The sequence below is a fragment of the Elaeis guineensis genome, chromosome 4 (genome assembly GCF_000442705.2).
Source record: "Elaeis guineensis isolate ETL-2024a chromosome 4, EG11, whole genome shotgun sequence".
In the NCBI taxonomy this organism is placed as follows: domain Eukaryota; kingdom Viridiplantae; phylum Streptophyta; class Magnoliopsida; order Arecales; family Arecaceae; genus Elaeis; species Elaeis guineensis.
In genome coordinates, this window is record NC_025996.2 from 1,962,146 (window position 1) to 1,980,997 (window position 18,852).

Sequence of the window (18,852 nt, forward strand, 5' to 3'; positions counted from 1 at the left end):
TCATGCCAGGGTCTGCTTATCCAAATTTGAAAGGAAAAATAATAATAATAAAATCATTTATTTTAGGTTTTTCTCAGCCTTAAATTAGCTGTTTCGGTGCAATTATTTTTTTCTTTTGATTGAACAAATCATTCATATAATTCTTATATAAATATATTCAAAAAAATCAAAAAATAAAATATCCCTAAGTCACCTTGGGGCCTCTCTCATATCCATCCAAAGCATCATCCCAGAGTACTCCTCAATAAAAGCAGCCACCCACCCTGCTGCTATATTCGCCTTTTGGAAGATATGTGTGATTATTGGGGCTGCAAAATGGACAATAGATCGATATATCCTATAGAAGAGGGTGGGTGATGTCATTCTGCACATACCTCTAGATCCAAGCTACTACTATGGTTGAGTCATCCTCAATGACTAGATAGTCGACTCACAAAATCCGACGTGCATAAGTAATCTCAGCTCATGCGGCTCGAAGCTCCGCACCAAGAATCGAGAGCTCGAAGAGATAGCTACCCCCAACCATCATGAGTCTGGACGTAGGATCATACATCACGAAACTAGCATCTCTATGGCTATTCTTGACATTGCTATTAAAGTTGACCTTAAGATACATCGGAAGAGAGGACTCTCTCAAAAGATAAACACTCGACAGATCACTAGCTATATGAGGAGGATGGAAGTTTCAGATTTTTGAAGATTTTAAGGTCATATTAGTCATCTCCATTGCTAGGGCAACAGGCTCTCTCCAAAATAAATCTCATCGAGTACTTTCTAGTCTTAAACACCAGACTATTTCTGGATAGCCAAATATGATAGACAATGTAAGCTACTTGAATATCAGCCATCCTAATCACAGCGATCCCGGCACACCACCTCAGAAAGTCCAGAAAAGACTAAACTAGAGATCGGCCTGGATAGTCAAATTATGCATATTCACAAGGTGCGACACAAGTCTAGCTCTCGAACGTAGAAAAAAGATGTGCTCCATAATCTTATCCTCCATGCCATAAGATCGGTAGACAGATTGGAGGTCCACACTTCTTTCTCTTAGGATAGACCTGATCGGAAGCCATCTCTCGATGATCTTCATTAACTTTTGAAGCATGATAATTAAGAATGATGAATTGCAGCTTACTTTGTGCAAAACAAAGAAAAAAAGACTTTTGACGCGGTAGCAGAGATTAAACCTAACAGTATTCTACTTGGGAATGAGATCATTGGAAACAAAAAAAAAAAAAAAAAGACAATGTGTTCCTAGTCTGTACGGAACTCTGTTGATCACTTAACATCATCAAATATTAATAAATATGTCACCTAGGTGATTTTGTCCCGGTTTGATCGTTAGCATACATGTGGAAGACCAATTAAACAACCAACTCGGCTTAGGATTTTCTCTACAACTTACAAATATTTCTGAAATTTGCAGCTAAATATATCATGCATGGTTCAATGGTTAGCAAATTTTTTTCTTTTTGATGAAAATCAGCAAATATTAATTTGTAGACTCATGTATATATGTACCTTCCACTGCTGCGATCTTGCAGCATAATATTATCTAAAATCTCAAATTAATCATATGTTTTCAACTCGAAATGCCATATATCAGAAAAAAAAACTGAGATAAGATTTTTGTCTCAGCTTACATCACCTTTTGCACGTAATTATCTTCTAACAGAACTTCAGCCATCAGGCAATTCAAATTGACCGATTCCAGTTAATATTATATATATTATGTGAACCAAATCCAATGTGATAAGTATCAAACAAATCGGGCACAACTTCAACTTGGAGGACGAGAGGTAACCTTGAATAAAGTTTGTGGGCGGATTGAAATTCCCTCATGCCCAATGTGAAAGACTAAAGTTAGCTACAAATTTCTTTTTCCGATCGACTCTTTCAGTGAATCATGAGCTGTCCCGTACCATGGCTTACTTGGTCCACCAAGGGGAGAGGCTACCCTAACTTGTGTAGAAAAGGAGAAATTAATAAACTTCCTAAGAAATTATCAAAGTGTACCACAAGGCTATGGAATTCCAAAGTAAAAATCCCTTGCGAAACTCTGCTAGCTTCCCCCATGCGGAAGACAAAATATTGTAGTTTTCCCATGGGGTGATTTAGTTATTTACTTATTTCATCACAAAATAATGATGGGAATGGAAATCCTGAATTGAAAAGTTTTAACTGTTGTCACCTGATGCTTTTAACTTGACAAATAACCAGATGAATTATATATTTACTGCTAGAAATACGATTAATGATTCGCAACTTCTCTTATCGTGGATGTAAATAAAGAATTAGTCATATAATTAGCTATGATACCTTATTATTAAAAGCTGAAACTTAGTCACGGAGACATGAAGTTATGATACATTCGAATATATATATATATATGAAGAGCAGAAACATATTGTTGTTAAAACCAATATCTATTTTTACCATGTGCACATGCACAAGGATCTGTGCAGTACACATGCATAAAGCATGCCCATGCCTGCGTGCACACGCGCACACGTACGTGCATGCACGCAGGTACGCACACAAAGGAAAGAAAATCTATGGTATGTTGAAGAGTTCTTCCAATCCTAACCTTCCACTCTTCCAAGTTTTTATCTTTTAAAATTTCTCTTTAGGACGTCTTTATTGATGGGACTCTTTATGGCATCATAGCAACAAAGTTATTCAAAACGTGACAAGGATATCCATCGTTTTCTAGCAGCTAAACCCATCTGGGCAAAGCCAATAAAAATTTCGTAGATCAGTTGATTCTTTGTTAATCGCTTTTTATGGTTGATCATGATTGATTGTAAGGTAAAAAAGAGCCGATTAAAGTTAATAAAAGACTTTGTCTATATTTAGTAGACTCATTCTAGCTAATAATTTTTCCACCTAGAGACAATGACCTCTTGGAGTTGGTAGCATTTATTGTGGTTCTGGTGTCATCTAATTTTGACGTATGGGGAAGCTGCCTTTTAATAGGCAAGTCTTAATCTAATTTTGACTTAGAGGGAAGCTGTCTTTTAATAGGCAAGACTTGGTGTCTCCATTCATTATTAGTTTACGACTGGCACGCAAATGGGGCTACCTTTCAACCTAAACACTTTTTTTAATATAAAAATAGAGTGTAAGAAAAAGTTCTAGTTGAGTTTTAAATATTATGATCATTTAATCCAGAAGGATTATAAAATTCGATGTATATGATTTTGATCATAAAGATAGGGATGGGGTAGGATTCATGAGCGAAATCCACTATATTGTAAAATTGAATTACAAGCCAAATTTCTAGAGACCATAACTTGTTTGTATGGCACTTGGTTGAGATTATTGTTTCAAATTGGGTAATTTTTTGAGGCTACAATATAAGTCATTTTGAAAGAGAGTTATACGATTAGAGATCATGTTCAAATTTTACTGTTTGGATTTCAAGACAAGCTTATCAAATCGAAAAAAAAATGAAGAAGATTTTGATCGGATGTATCATCCAACAAAAAAAAAAAAAGAGTAGAGTAGTAGAAGATAAAGTCAATGTAAGAGTTCAGATCTACTTCTTTAGGATTTAGCTTTTTCATTCTTATATATACTAGCCATGTATATTTTTGAAAAACGAGTCCTAGTTAACTAGAAGAAGAATTCAATTCGAATTATATGAGAGCGGACCTCACTATTATAAATAATGGCTATGTATCTTAGTTTTTAAATCATTAGTAAAAGAAAAAAAATTAAACTCTATTTTTATCAATTTTTTATTACTTTTAATTTTTTTTAGAGATTTAAGTTGAGTAGATCAAGAGGATTCGTCTTTCTCTCCAATTAATTTCTTTTTTAGATAAAGACAATTCAAAATTCAAAGATATATATTGGTAGATAATCATTCAAATGTGTTTTTTCCTCTTTTTAGGGTCGTGTGGGGACGAAAGTATGGCTAAACCATCCTTCTTTGGAGAGAATAACTTATGGTTATGTCATGTATTTCGAACATATCAATTCTCCACCTTAATATGGGTGAGCCATGATTTTTTCTTCTATGACTGTCTATAATGATATCCTACTACAACAAAGGCAGATAATAATTTTTATGTAAATATGATAGGGCTGAAATCGGATAGGATATTAGTATATTGATATTCATATTTATTTGTTTGACAATTACAGATATTAGTCGGATATAAAAATTTATATCCATATTTATTTTAAACAAATATATATACAAACAGGATATTGGAAGTATATAATGAATATAAATAGAAGTTGGATAATTAAACTTTATGATCATAGAATTAGATATATTACTAAGTGGATGATAAATCAAGTTAATAGCATATTAATATGATTATATATTTTTTAAAATTTATAAGTATTATGTAAAATTAAATGTGGTTACAAGTAGAATTGAAAATTCAAATATGAATCAGATGATTGTTTATTCATATCCATATATGTTGTTGCAAGGCTCCGAAGGAAAATGTTGAGGTCGATAATGAACCGAGCTGGAGAGCTGAGGGTTGATTGAGTCAATGTAGACTACAAATGAACCTGCAAAAGAAGTCTTAAAATCATGAGGTATCCTCTGGTTTAGGATCCTCTGTATTTAAGTCAGTCGGGGCCTTGAGAACAGATAGTGAAAATAAAGAAGTAAAAAGCAAGAAGTATGAGTTTGAAAGTTGAATAAAATAGAGATAACTCTAGTTTTCTTCATGAAAAATTTAGCAGTTTTATCTCTTGAGTTCAGACTTACCTTTCAAGTATACTCTATCTCCCTTATATAGAGGGAGCTCACTTAGGCCTTATGAAAAATTTATTAGGTCATTAGAAATTGTTAGATCGTTAGATTATTATAACAAAATGGTCAGCTATATAGAGATCATGGGCGATTGCCCATGTGCGATGAACTGGAATATAGCTGAAAAATAGTTATTGCTGAGCTGCATAAAGTTGCGGATAACCGTTTGTATCTCTGTGGCATATCGATAATAGACTAATATAGAATAGCTGATATTGATGACTATCTGAACTGGACATCATGTCTTTAGTGTTAATAATCATATCGATTGAGTATCGAAATAAGTAACGCAGATCGAACACAAACTAAGATGAGCGTTCCATCTATCAATAGGTCTGAATTAAGCCAACTAATAGATAGTATTGAAGAGTAAATCAGTCATAGGTCGATGTAATTATGAGAGAACTATTAACTCAGATAATAATCTGTTGCCACATGTCCTGATGATGATGATGTCAGATAATATACACTAACATATGCCCTCCACTTTTCAGATCAAAGTGAAATGCTTCAATCAGTGTGAAAGTCTTTTCAGAGATCTCATCCGACCTATACTATCACAATAAATGCTCTGTTCTGCCACGATCGAAAATATTAAATTTTTAATCATTCGAAGCGATGCGCCATCCTTCAAAAATAACCCGCCGTATGGAATAATGGTGGTATCTGACAAATCAGGATTCCATAATTGCTCGAGTGGCAGACCTCTGAGACGTGCGTGCTGAGTGTCAAAATGTAATTGGTAGCTTCAGTTATCACACGGATCCTACTTATGTGGTTGAATCGGGAAAACATGTATCGAAATGACTTTTTGTAGAATCGTTAGATGGCCGATAAGTGTCACCGATCTGATGATGTATCAAATCAATCCAGACCGTTGAATAGCATTATAGAAAGATCTGCCCTGCGGTTGAAAACCACTTCACTATTTCTCCTCTGTCAAAACTCTGCCAAAATATTTCAGAGCCCTGTCGGTGCTGAAGAAGAGAATCCTTAAAGTCACCAAAGTCGGAGAAGAGAGAGAAGCAGAAAGCCCTTCAAAAGCTTCCTCAAGCCCTTTCCTTTCGCTAGGTGTTCACCTCCGTCTCCATTCCATAGGATCTAGATTTTTAGGGTTTTAGAAGCCTTCTATTTTCTCTTTTAGATAGTTTTATCTCTTTGTTCCTATTCTTTTTCGAATCTTTTCCTTTTCTATTTATTTTTGTGCTTTCTTTTTCTGTCAAAATATCTTCCAATAACAGTAAAGAGACATGTCAGAGTAGTCAGATATCTCGATCGATCCAACCACTATTCGATTTTGAGATGGATTAATATCCACCTCGGGTAGTAGCTGAGGTTAGCACCTCAGGTTGAGATGATTTTGAGTCTCCTATAATTAAGGGGACTCATGGATTATCTCGGACTGACTACCAAGCAGTCCATTCTGACCGATCTCGATCTTCAAAAACTTACGGAGAAATACTCGATTTCTAAAGAATTTTAATTGATAGAACTAGGTCGGGATGGCAGGATAATTGAAGCTCCAGATGATTGTATCACATTTTACGATGAGGCACTTTGGTCTGATTTTTGATTTTCTTTACATTCTTTTTTCCATAATATTTTTGACTTCTATAGAATTCATCCAGCTCAAGTCACTCCCAATACCATTAGGGCAATCATAGTTTTCATCATTTACTGTAAATTCTCCACCATAGAACTTAAGATTTTCTCTTTAAGGCTCTTTTTGTCTTAAAGAAATACCATATGAAAAAGGCTGGTGATATTTTTCACCTCGATCGAAATATAAATTTGATCCTACCCTTCTTCTATCCATAATTGGAAAATTCGTTTCTTCTTTGTTTCTTCCGATGTTCTATGGGCTTCAATTGCAAATGGCGTAACCTCGAAACCAAATGAAACTCGCACAATGAAGTACTTCCTGAGGATGAGGAGACTTTTGCAAGCTTCTAGATATGAAAGTATCCAAGATGAGCTTACTAGTGATGGATCAGTTTCTACTTGAAGCCGACATCAATTAAATCTCTCTCCAAGATAAGTTCGATGTCAATTTATTTATATTTTTATCATTTTTTATCAGTATCTTCATCCACTAATAACTTCTGCTTTTATGTAACAAAAACAATGAAGTTCAATCTATAGAAGATGGCAGAGGTTAAGGAAAGGAAGCAAACTCAAGCTGATCAACCTGCTCCTGCCCCTGCATCCAAAAAGGTCAAGGAGACTGCTCCTCCGAGGTCAGCTGCTCCCCGATCATCATCTGGGTCATAGTTATCGACAGTGACGCCATACCATCTTTGTTGTCATTTTAAAGCCAGCTTGTCAACCTATCGAGGTGGCTCGATCGCCACCTGTCAAAGGATCAATACAACAAGGGTCCTCGCTAGCACCTCCTTCACGTCAGCCAAGGCAGCTCGACTAGCCGATCAACGTCCGAGGATGCAGGCCTTAAAGGATCTGCATCCACTTCATCGGAGAGGATTGACCTGGCAAAGACATCACTTTTGAAGACGTCAAGGCTAGACTGAGACCTCTTCACCAAGATGATGCCTCAAAAGATCTCGACGCTCGGAGGGAGATCTTTCTCTAAATCAGCTGGTGAACTATGGGTTCAACAACATCATGGATGCATATTTTCGTTCCTCTCTTTTTCTTTCTTTCTTCTTTTTTCTTTCCCTTTTTTACATCAGCTTTTTACCGATCTAACCATATTCTTTCTTTTCTGATCTTTTTGCAGTCTGCCATATACTTCAGGTTGCTGCATGAACATATGGCGTGGTTCGATGAGAATAAAAAATCTCTGAAAAGAGGCTCAAGACTGAGAAAGACGTCAAGAAAGTAGCCGAGGAGGTCAAAAAAGCAGCAGAGAAGAAGGCTATCAAAAGAATGAAATAGCGGAGGGGCTGAAAAAATAGTTCCAGAGAAAATAGATTCAATAGAAGACAAAAATAAGTAGCTGATGGAGAATTAATGTCAGCTCAATGAAAAAGATAATCAGCTGATCAAAAAAGACGATCAGCGGTAGAAAAATATTGAGAGGATCTTCGAGTTGGAGAACAAGCTGAAGGAGGTTGAAGCAACTATCGAAAAGTGTAAGGAGGCTTTGGTCACATATCGACATCAGCTCAATGAGAATAAAGAAAATGTTCCGAATTATCGAGGACTACAAGAACTCAGATGCTTTTCAAGATGGGATGACTAAAGCCTCAGAAAGAGCCTTTGACAATGGCTTTAAGAGTTGTCGGTGCTTGATTATCAAGCAATTTTTCAACTTTGATCTCAACAAGATCACAATAGAGACAGCTTTGGAAGCAGTAGCTGAGATGACTTTTGATATGCTGCCACCCAACTTCTTCAACTCTTTCCCTCGAGGTACCTCCAATCAAAGTCCCAGCCAGTTCGATCAAGGTCATCGTTGTGAAAGCTCCCTCGGAGGAAAGAGCCAAGAAAGAATACACTAGGCTCCTCCAGTAAAAAATTCTTAGACTAAAGCTGATTTATATTTTTTTTTTTTTTTTTTATATATGGCTTTTTGTTTTTTTATTTATATTTTTTTTTTATGTCTTTTTTTTAGCCGATCTCAAATAATCTAATCTGGATTTCATTATTTGAGATAATCCAATCAGTTAGTCAAATGGATCAAATGACTATTCTCAGATCAGAGAAATAAAATAAGTTGATGTGACTAACTTTAAGAAGTAATTTCATTATTGAATTGAATTCAATCAGATCATGTAATTGGATGTAAATCAATCTCAAATAATTCAATGCAAATATTTCAAAGTCGAGATGGCAGATAGGATTTTATCATCCATAGATTTGTGATCCATGTTGCCTTCTCGCAATCATCATTAAAGAGATCCAATCATAGATCTGGGTGCTCTTCTTATTGGATTCAATTTATCCCTTATATTATCTGATGAGATTCAATCTGAAAATTGAGTATCTCGAGTTACTTGATGAGGTCCAATCCAGAGATTGGATGTCCCGAATTGCCTAGTGAAGTCCAATTCGAAGATCAGGCATTCCACAATATTTGGTAAGATCTAATTTGAAGATCAGGTATCTCACATTTTTGTTAAGATCTAATCAAAGATCGGATATCCCACATCTTTTGGTGAGATCCAATTCGGAGATCGGATATCTCACATCCTTTGGTGAGATCCAACCAGAGATCAGATGTCTCACATCAGGTTCTCTTGGTTTGGTCAAAATTTTATGGTCTTAACGCAGCTTTTTTCGAACCTCATTTGAAAACCTTAATTTTTTCTTATAATCATCTCGTTTGATCGATTTTTATTGATCTAGTTTGAATGAAGAAAGATTCTTCAGTGAACTTTTGACCAGAACTTTATTTTCATTGGGACAAAAATTGAATACTTCATTGAAAAGATTTCATTGATAGTATATTCTAAGATTTTAAGCATTCCATATTCTTAGGATGATTGTACTATCTAGATTTTCAATTCGGTAAGCTCTTGAATGAATTACTTCAGTAATCTGATAAGGTCCTTCTCAATTTGGAGTGAGTTTTTTTTATTCCATTGACTTCAAAACTTCAGCTCATCAGAGAATCAGATTATCCTTATGAAAAATTTTGGGCTTCATCTAGAATTGTAATACTTGACCACTCTTTATTTATAAGCTGCCATGCGGATCTGGGCTTTTTCTCAAATTTATTAAGTAAATCAAGATTATTCCTTAACCAATTTGAATTACTTTTAGCATGAATTTTTTTTTTTAATCGTAGGTAGACCGATCTTAACAGGTATCACTGTCTTTATTTCAAAAATGAGTTTAAAAGTTATTTCTTAGTTGGTCTCCGATGTGTAGGTCTATATGCCCAAAGAATATTATAAAGCTCTTCTGTCCAAAGTCTTTTGGCTTCAATGAGCCTTATCTTTAAATCTTGAAGGATGTTCTATTAGTGACTTCGACTTCTCTATTTGATTGTGAATATTCAATCGAAGTAAATATATGATCAATGTGGAGCTCAGAACAGAATTTTTTGATTTTTTTATTATCAAACTGCCATCTATTATCAGTGATTATAACTGAGGCAAATTGAAACGATAGATAATTGATTTTCACATAAAATTTTTCATTTTTTTCTCAATGATTTATGTGAAGGTTCAGCCTCCACCCATTTGGTGAAATAATCAATCACTACCATCAAATTTTTTTTTTATCCCATGGCTATTGGGAAAGATCCTAGAATATCCATTCTCCATATAGCAAAAGGCCATGGTGTTGTGATAGCAATGAGCTCGGATGCAGGTTGATGTTAAATATTGGCATATCTTTCACACTGATCAATTTATTAAAAGATCGGTAGAATCTTTTTGAATGATAGGCCAATAGTAACATTGTTTGATTATTTTATAAGTCAAAAATTTACTTCCTAAGTAATTACCATAAATTTCTTCATTAACTTCTCAAAGAGCATAATCAGCTTATGACGATCTTAGACATCGAAGCAATGGAGAGAAATATGACCTCTTGTATAATTGGTTGTCTATAATGACATACTATAGGACCTGTCTTTTAATTCTCCTTGCTTCAACTGAATCAGTCAGTAAAATTTTTTCAATAATATATTTCCTCAATGGATCAATTCAGCTTGGCTCATATTCAATTTGGTGAGATTTGATGCCTCGAATTCGATCCACAGGAGAAAAATCCAAGATAAAGAAGCCCACAAGAGAAACCATGATACGACGGAGGCTCAGAGACACGGCACGTGGAGGCCCGCAACACGGCATGGCCCACAAGCAATGCAGGCCCGTAGAATGCACGATCCAGGCCTGTAGCGTGCAGTCCAGTGGGGCCTGCAGCATGCGGCCCAGTGTGGGCTCGTAGTGCATGCGGGGCCCAAGCGTGAGTGCGGCCCAGTGCGGACGCACAGGCGCACAGCCAGAACACATGCGGGGGCCTGTGCATGCATGGGCCCATGTAATGCAGTCCACGATGGACCGCAAGAGGAGATGCGGTCCATGCGCAGTGCATGGATTAACCATGTGGTTCACATACGGTCCATATGCATTTCATACTCATTTTGCGCAGTTTATGGATGGTTCACATGCTATTTTGCATGATCCAATGGCCGACAGCTTACGCGGACTTGATCGGATGGTCCTGACATGGTTCATGCATGATGGGGTGCGATTTGAAGGTCAAAAGGCTTGCGGTCATAATCTAATGGTCGGAAAAGGTAGTTGACTCCTATTGAAAGCCCGATTTCGAGCTAAAATAATTTTTTAGTCTATAAAAAGGCCCCGACGGTCTGAGAGAATTGTGTAGCAGTGGCAAAGGTCTTAAATGGTGGCTGAGACTATCAAGAAGCATTCAGAGATTTCAGAAGACCCTGGTTCGATAGGTTTGAGTTTCCTTTGAATTTTTTATGAGAGCTTTTGTGAGGGGTGAGAGGTAAGAGCTTCTTGTTGAAAGAGAAAAATTTATGAGAGTGGAGATATGTGATCTTTTTTATAATTATTTTCTTTATAGTGAAGTTTTTACATGCCCCATGAAGGTAGATCTTAGTTTAATCCATAAATTTGATGTGTCCTTTTTTTTATTTCTTCATTCTTTTTACCACAACAATTGGTACCAGATATCCAACACAATTTGGGCAATAGGCAAGGCCTTAATACTGGGCTTTTCAAGAATATCATTAAAATATTTGAATTAAGTTTGGAGAAACCTAATGCGGCCAAATGAAATAGGGCATCAGCTCAGATATTTTTCGACCTGGATATCTGTATGACTTTCAAGTCTTCGAAGCTTTTTAACAATTTTTTCACATTATGTAATATTGAGATATAGTAGAATCTTTAGCTTTAAATTGATCTCATATCTGATTGACAACAAGCTGAGAATCTGTGAAAACTTTGAGCTTTTTAACATTGAGCTCTTTAGCCATGCCAAATCTGCGATCAATACTTCATATTCTGCTTTATTATTTGAAGTATCAAAATTGAATCTCAGAGCACATTTAGTGACAACTCTTTCTAGGCTTGCTAGAATCAAACCAGCTTTATTTTTTTTTTGAATTAGAAGCTCCATCAACATGTTATACCCAATAAGAGTTCATATTAATATTTCCTAAGATCTTCAGATTGATGCTTCATTGAGAATAGAGGATTCAACAATAAAATTAGGTAGCACTTGGGCTTTTAATAAAGATTGAGATCAATAATGAATGTCGAACTCACTCAATTCAATAGCTCATTTAACAATTCGATCTGAAGTATCAAACCACTGCAAAACTAACTTTAGAGGTTGATCGGTGAAAACTATGACAAAATGAGCTTGAAAATAAGGTCGGAGCCATCTTGCTGATGTGATAAGAGCATAGATCATTTTTTCAACTTTAGAATATCGAGTTTCAGCATCTCTAAGTAGTTTGCTTGTGTAATAAATTAATTTTTATATTTCTATATCACTTCAGATCAAAATCGAACTAACAACATTAGCTGAAATTGATAAATACTTGAGTAATTCCTTACCTTCTATTGGCTTTGATAATAATGGAGCAGATCCAAGATATTTCTTGGGGTCATCGAAGATAACTCGACATTCATTCAACCAAGTGAAGTCTTTAATCTGTCTTAGAATTTTGAAGAAAGGAGATATTTTTTAGCCGATCTAAAAATAAATCAAATGAGAGAAGCTACTTGTCCAATGAGTTGTTGAACTTCTTTGATAGAGCTCAAATGTTTCATTTTGAGTAGAGCTCTGATTTTTTCAGGATTGACTTCAATTCTTCTTTGAGTTATAAGAAAATCCAAGAATTTTTTTTGAAGTTACTTTGAAAGCATCTTTATTAAGGTTGAGCTTCATTTGATACTTGCAAAATTCACCAAAAGCTTTCTTTAGATCGGTAATATGTCGATCTTCTTCAATACTTTTTACGAACATATCATCAATATAGACCTTCATATTATGATCAATTTGTTGCTTGAAGATCTTATTCACTAGGTGTTAGTATGTGGCATCTGTATTTTTAAGATCAAAAGACATCATTTATAATAATACAAATTTCTTTCAGTGATAAAGGTTATAATTTCTTCATCTTCAGGCATCATTCTAATTTGATTATAGTCAAAAAAAAGTATTCATGAAACTCAGCAATTTGTGTTCTAAATTGTATTAACAAGCTGATCAATCTCGGAAGAGAAAACCTATTTTTTGATCAAACTTTATTAAGATCGATGTAATCAATACAGATCCTCTACTTTTTATTATTTTCTTAATCATGATAATATTTGTGATCTACTTCGGATACTGTGCTTCTCTGATAAATTTGGCCTTTAATAATTTGTCAACTTCCTCATCTATTGCTTTCTATCTTTCTGGAGCAAAACTTCTTTTCTTTTACTATACTGGCTTATGTTTTAGATCAATATTGAGCTTATGTACAATAACATCAGCTAAAATTTCAAGTATGTTAGAGGCTGACCATGCAAAGACATCGATATTTGCCCAAAGAAAAGATATCGATTTCTTCCTTAAGTCTGATTCCAGTAAAGATCCAATCTAAACTATTTTTTCTGGATCATCACCCAAAGAACAGTAACGAGCTTCTCGACTGGTTCTCCTCGATTTTTTCTGACATCAGCTTTATTTTTTTGATCAAATATTTCAATTAGTAAAGCTTCTACAAATCTCTTCATCTTTATAGCTATCAGAAAGTACTGTTTAGCGAGTATCTGGTCTCTTCGTATTTTTTCGACTTCATACTTAGTTGGGAATCAGACTAACAAGTGATAAGTGGAGACTATAGCTTTAAGGGCATTGAGTCCAGATCGATCAAGAATTGTATTGTAAGCTGATGGCATTTTAACTATAAAAAAAGTAAGTTTTACAATTGACTGATAAGGTTCTACACCTACAGTGACTGGTAAAGTGATTTCTTCTTTCACAGCTATTGAATTTCTAGAAAATCGATCAAAAAAATACTGACCTGCTTTAGCTGACCTGTCAAATTTATTTTTTGGAATGCATCATAGAACAATTCATCAACGGAGGTTCCATTATCAACTAATACTTATTTTACATCGTATTTTGCTATTGTCATAAAAAAGACAACAGTATTATTACAAGAGTTTGAATACCTTTGACATCATCCTCAGAAAATGAAATAGTATTATCTGCACGCTGACATCTTGGAGAGCTCCCAGTTACTTCGGCTGTCTTCTCAGTTTCACCAAGATCTGAGATCATGTTATAACTCCAGCAGTGGGTCTATTGAGGTCATTCTCACTGTTTGACTTCTATCGCTAGTCGGTAGATTGATTGACCCGATCTCGATCATACTTGTTGAGTTGACCTCGATGTATCAGTACCTCAATTTCATCTTTCAGTTGTCGGCACTCCTCAGTGTCGTGGCTATGATTCGATGGTAACGACACTACTTCTTTTTATCTCTTTTTACTAGTGGGGCTCTTATAAGATTAGATCGATGAAGATATCCTTAATCCTTAATCTCCATCATTATCTGAGCTCGAGGGGCAAACAAGGAAGTATAGGAATCAAATTATCGAAGTAGACTTTTGGACTTCAGATTTTTTCGAGGTTGATCAGAATTATTTTGTTAATTTCTGCGGTCTTCTTTCCGAGGCTGTTTTTTTTCACTTTCTTTCTTTGCCTGATGAAGTATGCTTTCTTTTCTTTAGTCTCAGCATACTTTCGTATTCGGATAAGCATATGCTCATAATTATTTGGGTAGTTTTTATTAAGAGAGAAGATCAGACGGTTGTTCCTGAGTCCCTGCTTCAGAGCTGCCATCACAACGGACTCATTGAAGTTTTTGACTTCGAGTGTGGCGACGTTGAAGCGTGTCACATAGTCTCGCAAAGATTCACCTTGTTGCTGCTTCACAGTAAAAAGACTGTTAGTATTTTTCAAGTGAACTCTATTATTATCAAAATAGGTGACGAATAGTTTAGCTAACTATTCAAAGAAAGAAATAGATACTGGTTGAAAGTCAGAAAATTAGATTTTTGTGAATTTTTTGAGAGTGATTGAGAAGTGATGCAGAGTAGACTATCGATGCCCTTTGCAGCCTCATAATGGCTCCAAAATCTTTCAAGTGATCCAAAGGATCAGTGGATCTGTTGAATGACTCCACAACACGTATCTTGAATCGAAGAGGAATCGTTTCATCAAGAATCTGCTGAGAAAAGGGAGATCGTAGGCTGAAATCCCTCCAATCTGTGAGCTTTTGATTTGAATTTTCATTAGTTTTTTTTAAGATCTTGGATCTTTTGCCCAAGATCTTCTTCTACACCCATCTTCCTGCTTGGAATAGATAATTCTGCCCCCCAAACTGATCTGTGAGTCGAGTGTGGCGACGTTGAAGCGTGTCACATAGTCTTGCAAAGATTCACCTTGTTGCTACTTCACAATAAAAAGATTGTTAGTAATTTTCAAGTGAACTCTATTATTGTCAAAATAGGTGATGAATAGTTTGGCTAACTATTCAAAGAAAGAAATAGATACTGGTTGAAAGTCAAAAAATTAGATTTTTATGGATTTTTTGAGAGTAATTGAGAAGTGATGCAGAGTAGACCATCGATGCCCTTTGCAGCCTCATAATGGCTCCAAAACCTTTCAAGTGATCCAAAGGATTAGTGGATCTGTTGAATGACTCCACAACATGTATCTTGAATCAAAAAAGAATCGTTTCATCAAGAATCTGCTGGGAAAAGGAAGATCGTAGGCTGAAATTTTTCAATCTGTGAGCTTTTGATTTGAATTTTCATTAGTTTTTTTTTAAGATCTTGGATCTTTTGCCCAAGACCTTCTTCTACACCCATCTTCCTGCTTGGAATAGATAATTCTGCCCTCCAAACTAATCTGTGAGTTGAGTGTGGCGACGTTGAAGCGTGTCACATAGTCTCGCAAAGATTCACCTTGTTGCTGCTTCACAATAAAAAGACTGTTAGTATTTTTCAAGTGAACTCTATTATTGTCAAAATATGTGATGAATAGTTTGGCTAACTATTCAAAGAAAGAAATAGATACTGGTTGAAAGTCAGAAAATTAGATTTTTGTGGATTTTTTTAGAGTGATTGAGAAGTCATGCAGAGTAGACCATCGATGCCCTTTGCAGCCTCATAATGGCTCCAAAACCTTTCAAGTGATCCAAAGGATCAGTGGATTTGTTGAATGACTCCACAACAGGTATCTTGAATCGAAGAGGAATCATTTTATCAAGAATCTGCTGAGAAAAGGGAGATCATAGGCTGAAATCCCTCCAATCTGTGAGCTTTTGATTTGAATTTTTATTATTTTTTTCTAAGATCTTGGATCTTTTGCCCAAGACCTTCTTCTACACCCATCTTCCTGCTTGGAACAGATAATTCTACCCCCCAAACTGATCTGTGAGATCTAGAGCATGATTATAAGGAAGATCTTGCAGAGTTGATTGTTGGGAATGATGTGATTGGACTACTTAGGGGGTTGCTTTTTGTTGCTGCTCAGTGATATGCTGGAGCTGTTGTACCATTATAGTAAGGGCTTGAACCTACTAGATCAGGAGACTAAATTACTGTGGATCAACAGTAACTGATGGTTGGATAACTTTTTGAGCGTCTTAAGGAGAAGATGAGGTAGGTAGAGGATGATTTGGTACTTTTTTGTTCACCATTTTTCATCAAAAATTTTTAGAATGCCCTCCCTCTAGCGTCAATCTATTGTTGCAAAGCTCCGGAGGATAGATGCTGAGGTCGATAATGAATCGAGCTGGAGAGTTGAGGGCTAAGCTGAGCCAATATAGACTGCAAATAAACCTATCAAAGAAGCCTTAAAACCATAGGGTATCCTCTGATTTAGGATCCTTTGATGCTTAAGTTAGTCGGAGCCTTGAGAACAGGTAGTGAAAATGAAGAAGTAGAAAGTAAAAAAGTATGAGTTTGAAAGTGGAATGAAGTGGAGAAAACTCTAATTTTTTTCAATGAAAAATTTAGCAAAATTTTATCTCTGTGAGTTTAGACTTACCTCTCGGAGAGTATTCTGAACTCGCTTAGATCTTAAGAAAAGTTTGTTAGATCGTTAGAGATCTGTTAGGCTGTTAGAGATCTGTTATAACAGAATGACCAGCTGTGTAGAGATCATGAGGTGATTGTCTACATGACGATGAACTAGAATATAGCTAGAAAACAGTTATTGCTGCTGGATGACAGTTGCCGGATAACCGTCTGTAGCTCTAATAGCACATCGATGACTATCTGAATTGGGCATCATGCTTTTAGTGTTAATAATCATGTCGGTTGAGTATCAAAATAAGTTGATGCGGATCGGACACAAACTGAGATGAGCGTTTGCCTATCAGTAGTTCTGGATTAAGCTGACTAACAAATAGTACTGATGAGGCAGATCGGTCATAGGCTAATATAATCATGAGAGAATTATTAACTCAGATAATAATCTGCTGCCACGTATCCAGATGATGATGAAGTTGGATAATATATCCTAACAATATTTACTTTTTTTTGACGAATATGAATATAGATACGAATATTAATTCAATGCATAATTTTCTATCTATATTCGGATAAATTTGAAAATAAAAATTGACCAGATAGATAATATTAGGTCCACTTTTACCTCTAGAATGTGACAATGATTGTGAGATTTTCTTATTTTTGCTAAGTACATAGACTATAAGAATTAGGATGCAAGCTTTCCTTTTCCTGCTTTATTAAGCTCAAAACTTTCCCATGATATAACTGTTGAGAATTATATGGGAATGTAATAATCTTACTCGCATCATAATATGTGATATATAGATTCCAAAGTAACATGATCCCATGTTTGATGTGAATGTATATGGTATGTCATACCCGCATGATCTCATGATTAATGGAAATATATAGTATGCCATCCTATAAGTTTGATGGTTTAGGTGATATGTGATCTTAAATGATTCCATGATTGGCAAGGAGTATATGGCATGTGATCCCATAGGGTTGACCGGTAACGATGGTATGTGATCCCGCAAATATTTACATAATTAATGGGGATTATGTGGCAAATATGGCATCTATTCTAACAAGTCATGCTCCAATTCTCCCTCTCAAGTTGGAGTTGGGAAATCAAGAATGCCCAACTTATCTTTTAAAAATTAAAAATAAGATTTGATGAATATATCAGCCAATTGATGATAAGTTGAAAATATTGGTATGACATAGTCATCTACAATTTGCCCCAAATGACATTCAAAGATTTGGGGTTGCATTTGAGACAATATCTTATCTACATGTCGTATGTGATATGTTGCAAGATTGCTTGTTAATTAGTATGAAATATCAAATAATATTAAGTACTCATACATGAAAAATAAAACATGATGATTTACATGATTCGATCTTTGGTCTATATCCACAGTCGAAAATAGAAAGAGATTTTACTGTATCAGAAAGATAAAGTACAAAGTAAGTGATTATACTATATAGCTATCACACTTTAAAATAATTAGAAAAGATCAAAATGTTCAAATGAACCAACTAAAGTCCAAAGTTTGGTCAGACCTGTATCACTCCAAAATCAATCTTAAATAGTTATGGGTATGTTCTCGTTTGGTCTGTAACTATAAGTCTATTATCTACTGATTTTACTAGCTCAATCCATGAACCCAATGAAATTTTCGATTCATTCGTACAAACAGGCTCTCAATTGAGGCATTAGCTTTCCTACCTTGGCTACAAGTGGACTCTCATAAAAATTATGGTTATAATATTCTCTAAAGCACCGAAGGGAACTCCAATTATTCACATAGCTAAGAGGATTTTTTTTCCCTGATTACAACCATCGACCTCATTGTCAAAAATCATGTCTTTTTTCTTTTGAGAAAATAAAAAAGCTAGTACAGTAATTCCCTCTATGTTTCAACTGTAGATGTCTCTGTGTCTTGGCTGTATGTAATGGGTTTTTCTTGGGGAGGCTTGTATATAATGTTTGAACGATAGACGTCTCAGCATCTTGGCTGCGTCCTGGCTTGCATGTGATGGTTGAAATATCTATATCTGAACCATTATAAACAGCCAAAATACAGTCTGGATGCTGGCAAA